Source organism: Pipistrellus kuhlii, unplaced genomic scaffold (assembly GCF_014108245.1).
Source record: "Pipistrellus kuhlii isolate mPipKuh1 unplaced genomic scaffold, mPipKuh1.p scaffold_m20_p_10, whole genome shotgun sequence".
Lineage (NCBI taxonomy): Eukaryota > Metazoa > Chordata > Mammalia > Chiroptera > Vespertilionidae > Pipistrellus > Pipistrellus kuhlii.
In genome coordinates, this window is record NW_023425405.1 from 25,255,974 (window position 1) to 25,266,049 (window position 10,076).

Sequence of the window (10,076 nt, forward strand, 5' to 3'; positions counted from 1 at the left end):
TTGAAATTTCTCCTAATTTTGTTTGTGTTGTATCATCAAATATTAGATTTTCATCCTGGCCCGGGGGCTCAGTTGGAGTTGGGAACACAGAATTCTAAGCTGAGGGTTTTTACCAAAACCGGTTTGGCTCAGTGGATAGAGAGTCAGCCTGCGGACTGAAAGGTCCTGGGTTTGATTCCGGTCAAGGGCATGTACCTTGGTTGTGGGCACATCCCCAGTGGGAGTGTGCAAGAGGTAGTTGATCGATGATTCTCTCTCATCGATGTTTCTAACTCTCTGTCCCTCTCTCTTCCTCTCTGTAAAAAATCAATAAAATAGAAATACGTTCCTTGGATCACTCCTTTCTGCTGCTGAACGCCGCGGTCGTTTGAATCCCCCCTGTTGCAGGCATCATGTCTAAGTCTGAGTCTCCCAAAGAGCCGGAGCAGCTGAGGAAGCTCTTTATTGGAGGTTTGAGCTTTGAAACAACCGATGAGAGTCTGAGGAGCCATTCTGAGCAATGGGGAACGCTCACGGACTGTGTGGTGATGAGAGAGCCGAACACCAAGCGCTCCAGAGGCTTTGGGTTCGTCACCTACGCCACTGTGGAGGAGGTGGATGCAGCCATGAACGCAAGGCCACACAAGGTGGACGGGAGAGTTGTGGAACCAAAGAGGGCTGTGTCAAGAGAAGATTCTCAAAGACCTGGTGCCCACTTAACTGTGAAAAAGATTTTTGTCGGTGGTATTAAAGAAGACACTGAAGAACATCACTTAAGAGATTATTTTGAACAGTATGGGAAAATAGAAGTTATTGAAATCATGACTGACCGAGGCAGTGGCAAAAAGAGGGGCTTTGCTTTTGTAACCTTTGATGACCATGACTCTGTGGACAAGATTGTCATTCAGAAATACCATACTGTGAATGGCCACAACTGTGAAGTAAGGAAAGCCCTATCTAAGCAAGAGATTGCTAGTGCTTCGTCCAGCCAAAGAGGTCGAAGTGGTTCTGAAAACTTCGGAGGTGGTCGTGGAGGTGGTTTTGGTGGAAATGACAACTTTGGTCGTGGAGGAAACTTCAGTGGTCGAGGTGGCTTTGGTGGCAGCCGTGGTGGCGGTGGATATGGTGGCAGTGGGGATGGCTATAATGGATTTGGTAATGATGGAAGCAATTTTGGAGGTGGTGGAAGCTACAATACAATGATTTTGGCAATTACAACAACCAATCTTCAAATTTTGGGCCCATTAAAGGAGGAAACTTTGGAGGCAGAAGCTCTGGCCCTTATGGTGGTGGAGGGCAATACTTTGCCAAACCACGAAACCAAGGTGGCTATGGCGGTTCCAGCAGCAGCAGTAGCTATGGCAGTGGCAGAAGGTTTTAATTACTGCCAGGAAACAAAGCTTAGCAGGAGAGGAGAGCCAGAGAAGTGACAGGGAAGCTACAGGTTACAACAGACTTGTGAACTCAGCCAAGCACAGTGGTGGCAGGGCCTAGCTGCTACAAAGAAGACATGTGTTAGACAATACTCATGTGAATGGGCAAAAAAACTCGAGGACTGTACTTGTGACTAATTGTATAACAGGTTATTTTAGTTTCTGTTCTGTGGAAAGTGTAAAGCATTCCAACCAAGGGTTTTAATGTAGATTTTTTTTTTTTTTTTTGCATCCATGCTGTTGATTGCTAAATGTAATAGTCTGATCATGACGCTGAATAAATGTGCTGTGTAAAGTTAGTTTGCTCTGAAGCCATCTTGGTAAATTACCCTGACAGTGTGAAGCTAGAATTCCTTCAGGGTGATGCCAGGTTCCATATGAAATTTACTCACAACCTGCCGTTGTCTTCAGAAACTTTGGTGTAGTTGAATTGACAGTTACTGTGTTGTGACCTGGAGTTCATCATTAAAAGGGTCACCCAAGCAGAGTCGTGGAGTTCATTTGGTTATTAATGATTGTTGGCACATCCTATGCAATATATCTAAATTGAATTATGGTACCAGATAAAATTATAGATGGATATGAAGCTTGTGTATCATCCATTATCATGTGTACTCAATAAACGATTTACTATCCTCAAAAAAAAAAAATCAATAAAATATATTAAAACAAAAAGAAAAGTTGAGGGTCTAATTCCCAGTCAGGGCAAATTCCTGGGTTGATGGGAGGAGATATTTTGTTAATTAGATTCCACATGTGAGTGAGATCATGTGATACCTGTCTTTCCCTGACTAACTTATTTCACTTAGCCTGATACTCTCCATGCTGTCTCAAAGGATAAGCGATTCTTGTTTTTTACTGCTGCATACTATTCCATGATATAAATGTACCACGGTTTTTTTAATCCACTAATCTACTGGTGGGCACTTGGTCTGTTTCCAGATATTGGCTATTTTAAAATGTGCTGCTATGAACACATTCTTTCTGATTGGTGTTTCAGGTTTCTTAGGATATATCCCTATAAGTGGGATCACTGGGTCAAATGGCAATTCCATATTTAATTTTTTTAGGAAATTCCATACTGTTTTCCATAATGATTGCACCAGCCTATATTCCCACCAGCAGTGTATTAGGGTTCCCTCATGGTCATTTTAATTTGCATCTCTCTGGTGATCAGTGAGTTTGAGTATGTTCTCATATGTCTCCTGGCTTTCTGTATGTTCAGTTTGAAGAAGTGTCTATTTAGGTTCTTTGCCCATTTTTAAGTTGGATTGTCTTCTGTTGGTTAAATTGTATGAGTTTCTTATATATTTTGGATATTTAACACTTTACCAGATATATCGTTGCCAAAGATGTTCTCTCATACAGTGGTCTCCTTTTTATGCAAAATGGCTAGTCAAATGCAGCAGTGAGAAGGGAGGCATATATAGAAGGAGGACTTCAATCTGTAACTGACTGTGTACAACCATTTGTGATAACTCACTACCTCCGGACCAGCTCAAACCCTTTGCAGCTACTTGAGTTATTTAAATCCCTAAAATTTGTTAATTTTTAAGTTACAGTGATAGTTCCAGTTTTAGTAAATAACTATATTCACAGTATCAATTATATGTTTCCTCCAAGGATCTCCCAAGAGCATCTACTTACCAACAGATAGTGTTAAATATTTGTCTTTCACAAGAACCAGCAGCACTGCTGGGCATCCTGGGAAAAGACATACAAATTAGCATCTCGCCAGTAAGGCTTCCTTTTTTTCTCTTGCAGTTTGCCTGGACTGGCTCAGCAGGCTCAGGGACCTGAGAGCTGCCCAATCAGCGCTGACTGCCTTTGTCTATTTACCACGTGTGACCTGCTCAGGACGGCTCTGTGAAATCTGGAGAAAACTCTAAGCTGGAGTAGATGGAGCCTTCTGCTTCCCCACATCTGCAAACCTCCGCTGCGCTCCACCCTGGAAGCAGCCGCTCCCCGCCTGGGCAGTCTGTGCCCTACCGAAGGGCAGAGCTACTGCCCAAGATCACCGGCCTCCTCGTTAAAGCCGAACTGATGAGCCCTGACCTGCATCTGATGGAAACCATAAACCACCAGCATGAGGACCACAGATTCTACAGGGACAAGAGACAGAAGCAAAGGTGCCTACATGAAGGCCAGTGGAACATATTTTTGTAAAAGCATCAGAGAAGCAAAGCTCAGAAAGATCTGAAGATTGCCCTGACGGAAAGAACAGGGAAGGAGAAGTGTGTGTGTGTGTGTGTGTGTGTGTGTGTGTGTGTGTGTGAGAGAGAGAGAGAGAGAGCGCGAGCGAGAGCGCTAGAGCAGGACTATTTTGGGGGCAGCCAGTGGAGGGGCAGCAGACTTCTCAGCAACCAAAAAGAGCTGCCCCCATTGTAAGAGTTGGGGAGGATTGGCAGTATTTTGTCTAATTTTATGGTGGAGAATAGGAGGCTGGGAGAATTGGTTCAGGGTTTGCCCTGCTAGTAAGTGAAGTGGCCACACTGGGTTTTGATCAGTTAGCCGGCCCAGTACCCACCATCCAATGCACCCTGCTTGCTGTCACAGGAGGATGGAGGTGTGCCCCCCTGCCACCTCACCACCTCGCCCTGAGGCTCAGAATCCTCCCTTAGAGGTGAGGTGGGAGTCCTATAGCTCTTATGAGCAGCCAAGGGAGCTTCTGCCAAGGTTTTTGTTTTTTAATATCAGAGATGAAGGGAAAGAGACATCAATGATGAGAGAGAATCATTGATCGGCTGCCTCCTGCACACACCCTACTAGGGATCGAGTCTGCAAACCTGGTATGTGCCCTTGACCAGAATCGAACCCAGGACCCTTCAGTCCACAGGCCCCCGTTCTATCCACTGAGCCAAATCTGCTAGGGCTCTGCCAAGGTTTATGCTCCCTTGACCTTGTGGACCTGGTCAACTACATGGAGTGTGCAGTGTGGGCAGGGAGAGCTCTTCCTTCTCAGAAGGCCTTGTGTGTGCACTGAACACAGTGTGTGCATGTGTGTGTCAACCTTCAGGGGGAGGTCCCTGTGGCTGAGGCAGTTACCTAAAGTTATCTTAAACAGGCAATATAGGTATTTATTGAAAACCTTTTTTACTATGTGTGTCTTAAGGTTCTAATCAATTAATTTAAAGCAAAAAGAATGGAGTTTTTCTTTATTTCCTCCAAAACACCCCTCAAGTGCTTTATGAGGATTTCTTCCCATTGCCCATCTATGTATTCTCCCAGGCCAAGTGGCATTCTTTCAAGCTTTACTTCCCTCCCTTCATTCAAAACCCACCTGTGGCCGAAACTGGTTTGGCTCAGTGGATAGAGCATTAGCCTGTGGTTCTAGGTTTAATTCCCGTCAAGGGCATGTACCTTGGTTGCGGGCACATCCCCAGTAGGGGGTGTGCAAGAGGCAGCTGATCATGGATATTTCTAACTCTCTATCCCTCTCTCTTCCTCTCTGTAGAAAATCAGTAAAATATACTTTAAAAAAAATAAAAATAAATAAGAAATTTTAAAAAATGTCATTCTTTAAAACAAAAACAAAAACCCACCTGTGGAGGGCCCCATTTCTGCCACATATCCCCCCGCCTTTCCAAGATGGGGGACCTACAATCTGACAAGATTATTTGTCTTCATATGAAAAGTCAGGCGTTTCTGCCACACACTTTGCCAGTGTTCTTCCAGAATCTGGTTTTTCAAAGTCCCCAGAAGCTGGTTTCTCAAAGTCTCAACTGCCGTGTCTCTGGGGCTGGGGCTGGGGCTGGGGCTGGGCTAGGTGAGTGAGGTGCTTGGGGCACTGGCTCACTCCCTGGGTCTTAAAGAACAAGGATCCTCCTGTATCTCAGCTGTTCTCAGCCTCTTCATGGTACTGACCCGGATTTTAGGGGAATCAAAATAAACCAACAAAAAAACAAAACAAAAAAAAGCCTGTGGAAATAGTTAAAATTGTATGAATAATAAAAAGTAGGGCACAGCCCTAACCGATTTGGATCGGTGGATAGAGGCAATATCTTGGTTGTGGACACATCCCCACTGGGGAGTGTGCAGGAGGCAGCTGATCAATGTTTCTCTCTCATCAATGTTTCAACTCTTTATCCCTCTCCCTTCCTCTCTGTAAAAAATCAATTTTTTACACAAAGAAGGGCACAGATAGGCCATGTCCTTTTCTTATGATTCACCAACATCCACCTGGAGAAACTGGCCAGAAATCAATCATCACTCTTCTGGAGCCTTACCCAAGGGTATTTTTCCATTGATCTTTAGAGAGTGGAAGACAGAGAGAAACATCGATGTGAGAGAAGCACATCGATTGGTTGCCTCCTGCACCAGCCCCAACCAGGGGCCGGACCGGGGAAGAACCTGAAACCACTGTACTTACCCTTAACTGGAATTGAACTCTGGATCCTTTGGTCTACAGGCCCATGCTCTATCTACTGAGCCAAACCGGCTAGGGCTAGAGCCTCCTGCTTTTGAATTGTGAAAATAAAACTAACAAAAACACACAAATGAAATAAGATACCCTGGGGTTTCCACAGTCTCATGGGAGGGAGGGAGGTCTGCCTTCAACACCAGCTGACGAAAGCCCTGTGGGTCTGAGTGGCCTCCTGCAGTGCACTTCTTTGGGCATGAAGGTTATGTAGTAAAATCTGTGACGCAAAAGTGGGTTTCACTTAAGTCTACAGTTTTGTTTTTGTTAATCCTCACTTGACGATATATATATGGGGAGAGATAGAGAGAGGGGAGAGAGAGAGAGAAGGGAATGGAAGGGAGTGGGGAGACACACACACACACACACACACACACACGCACATATTTAAAAAAAAAAGAATTGGCCAATGAATGCATAAACATGTGGAACAACAAATTGGTGTTTCTCCTTTCTCTCCCTTCCTCTCCAAAATCAATCAATAATTTTTTTTTTTAATTGGGGGATTTCACACAATGTCTGGCTTTTCTTTAAAAATCTGAACAGCAACAGCAGGACCAGATTCCCATGGACAAGAAGTACCCTCCCCAGGTGGAATGCAGAATCTCAGAGTATGCCCGGTCACCATCACTCCCTATTGCCCACATCCAGCTGTTATTAACCTGCCTGCTGGGTTCCTTGAACACTGGAGTTTTCAACCTGGACTCTGAAGGTCTCTTGAGACTCCAGTCCCCCAAATAGCTATGATTTCTGAGGGCACTTTTGTAGCAGGTGGGAAGAGAGAGGATTTGATTCCCATCGCACCCAAGGCTGAGGCGTCTGCTTTCAATCCAATCAGAGCCGAGCCCACTTTCCTTCATGAGAAAACCCAGGGAGACAGGAGAGCTCCTTTCTCACATGATTCCTTCTCCAAGCCATTGCCACCTCTTTCTAAAAGGCCCCTTTCTCAGTCCTTGTAACAAGTGGTCTTTTGTCCTCTCTCTGCCACAGTATCCCACAGTCTAACATGGGAAGGTATTGAATTAGAGAACTGTGCTCCATGCAGGGTGAGTTGTGGTCCAGGGGGACCTGCATCGGGGGAGGCCCTCACACTGGGTGGACCCAAGATCTCCCGTTCTCCACGGGGTCGTCCACACGGTATTTTGTTACCATGTGCACGGCCCTCTGGGGCTCCCCGTGGCTTTCTTTCTTTCTTTTTTAAAAATATATTTTATTGATTTTTTACAGAGAGGAAGAGAGAGGGATAGAGAGTTAGAAGCATCAATGAGAGAGAATCATCCATCAGCTGCCTCTTCCACACCCTCTACTGGGGATGTGCCCGCAACCAAGGTACATGTCCTTGACAGGAATCAAACCTGGGACCCTTCAGTCCGCAGGCCGACGCTCTATCCACTGAGCCAAACCGGTTTCGGCTCCCCGTGGCTTTTGCTTTCCCAGCCCTCCCCTTGGCACAGCCAAGTGTCATGTGGGTAACAAGGCAGACTCTAAGAAGGAGGGTTCTTTGCCTTAGTACTGGTCCCACAGATGTATTTTACTTTTTCAATATATTTTTATTGGTTTCAGAGAGGAAGGGAGAGGGATAGAAACATCAATGAAGAGAATCATTGATGGGCTGCCTCCTGCAAGCCTCCTACTGGGGATTGAGCCCATAACCTAGGCATGTGCCCTTGACGAAAACTAAACCTGAGACCCTTCAGTCCACAGGCCGACATTCCATCCACTGAGCCAGAGTGGCTAGGGGCCCACAGATACACTTTAAATACCTACCTCTGATCTATAATAATAAAAGTGTAATATGCTAATTAGGCCAAACATCCTTCTGGACGTCCTTCCAGACAAAGGGTGCTGCAAAGGAAGCTGATGCCCGCAGCAGGGGAAAGGAAGGCCTGCTCTTGCGCAAATTTCAGGCATCAGACCTCTAGTTTATTAAAATATCTAATCAAGGAATTACAGTAGAGATACCCTTTCAGGGCTTCATCTCTTTTCCCCACCTGACAGCGTCAGAGATGGGGTAAGATACCCTGTAACTTGCTATTGACGTGCACTGGGATGGGCTGCAGGGTCAGGTTTGACCAGAAGAGAGAGGGATAGGTAGAATACAACTGAACCGACCCACCCAATTGACCCTCATCATTTCTGCAATGAGTTCAAGATGTGGGGACAGGAATGCTCTAGAACAGTGTTTCCCAAAGTGTGGTACGTGTACCCCCAGGGGTACGGGAAGAGTTTGGTGGGGGTACGTGTTGCACCGGAGTTTGGTGGGGATATGCACTGCACCGTGCTTAGCTGCGCCTAATCCTATGTTCTCATGGGTACAAGAGGTACTCAGCGTCACAAAAAATTATAGAAGGGGTACACATATGTCAAAAGTTTGGGAAACACTGCTCTAGAACAAGACTTAAGAGACGAAGTGCTGCCGAAACTGGTTTGGCTCAGTGGTAGAGCGTCAGTCTGCGGACTGAAAGGTCCCAGGTTCGATTCCGGTCAAGGGAGGGCACATCCCCGGTCGGGGGTGTGCAAGAAGCAGCTGGTCGATGTTTCTCTCTCATCAACGTTTCTAGTTCTCTCTCTCCCTTCCTCTCTGTAAAAAATCAATAAAATATATAATAAATAAATAAATAAATAAATGAGTCATAATTACATTAAAAAAAAAAAAAAGAGAGACAAAGTGCTGACACTGTTTGCCGATTATTCAAACGGACCAATTGTAAAAAGGTGTTTCTGAGGAAATGGGGGAAATCCGATTATAGACTGGGTACTGAATAAATTCTTGTTTATCTTAGCTGTGATAAGGTACTGTGGCTCTGTAGAAAAATGCGCTCAAAAATGTAGGGGCAGCCTAACCGGTTTGACTCAGTGGATAGTGTGGCCCTGGGTTTGATTCTGGTCAGGGGCATGTACCTTGGTTGTGGGCTAGATCCCCAGTAAGGGGTGTGCAGGAGGCAGCCCATCGATGATTCTCTTTCACTGATGCTTCTCTCTATCCCTCTCCCTTCTTCTAAAAAATTTAAAGGGGGATGAACAGTTAAAGAAAATGTAGCAAAATTTGGTAACTGTCTCAGGTGGGTGTTGGTTATATTATGTCCTTTGGCTTTGTGTATGGAAACGTTCCATAATTAAATAACAAGCCGGAAATCTGGATGCCACCCAGTCTTCTTTGGTGGACTCACCCACCCTCCACTTCCAATCAGCTGGAGCCCTGGAGACCCCTCTGCTCACCCTGCTAGAGCCCACCCACCTTCTAACAGAAACGCAGCAGTCTCTGCAGCTGCAGAGAGCCACCTGGCAGAATGAGACCTGGGGCTACCCGCCCTCTGCCCCCCACCCCTTCAACTGTAACATGAACACACTTAGAAACCACCTCACTTAAATGGGATGAACTAGCAAACTGTTCACACGGGGTCTGGCTTTTACTAAATGGCCAATAAGTGTGAACAGTCACTGTCATGATTAAAATCTCACTGATATCACTTCCCCACCAAGTTCTAGTATAAGGCCAGACCCCTTAGAACAAAAAGACCCCCGGCCTCTGGCCCTACCTCTTCCAGCCTCAATTCCCACCCTCACCCATGCTTCCCTCTACTTGGGGTTTTTTAAACACCTTGCAGATTGATGTCTCGGCTATGCCTCCACTTGAAAAAGTCCACGTCCTCCTCCTTTTGGCTCCTGCATCAGCCCCCCTTAAAAGCTGCTCCAGGCTCTGGGCTGTGACAGTCCCCTCTGGGCCCTGCACATACATTCTCCACTGCGCAAACCCGACTGTAACTCATCTACTTGTCCATCCCCTTCCCTGGTCCCTAACCAGGCAGGTAGATTCCTTCACAGAAGGCCTACATTCTGCAGTCAATACAGGGATCGCTTACTCAGTTAAGACTTCCCCAGAGAACCTTGTCTCCAGACTATATTTCAGAAGAGGGTGTATTTTTGATTTCTGCCAATGTGCCCATGCAATAATTCTCTTGGGAATCTTCTTAAAATGCAGATTCGGGTTAGCAGGACTGCGGCCCCACCCTGAGATTCTGCATTTCAGACAGACATCAGGGAGTGCGAGGTCACAGGCCCCTGGGCCACTGAGAAGCCAGCATCACTCCTCTGCTTTCCTGAGCTCAAGCCTTGCTCACCCCTGGGTCTCAGCTCCGTCACCTAAGACAGAGGGGCTTTCCTGAGGCCATGCCGTGCTTCCCTCCTGGTCGGCTTCGTGCACGTCGCAGATGTTTCCCCGACCAGACCCAGAGCTCCCGGGGAGA

The 10,076-nt window shown here is 46.2% G+C and overlaps 1 pseudogene; it reads left to right on the plus strand.

The window, feature by feature from the left end:
* The first annotated feature begins 369 nt into the window (after positions 1 to 369).
* Positions 370 to 2,047, plus strand: LOC118714197 (annotated as a pseudogene).
* Positions 2,048 to 10,076: the final 8,029 nt, after the last annotated feature.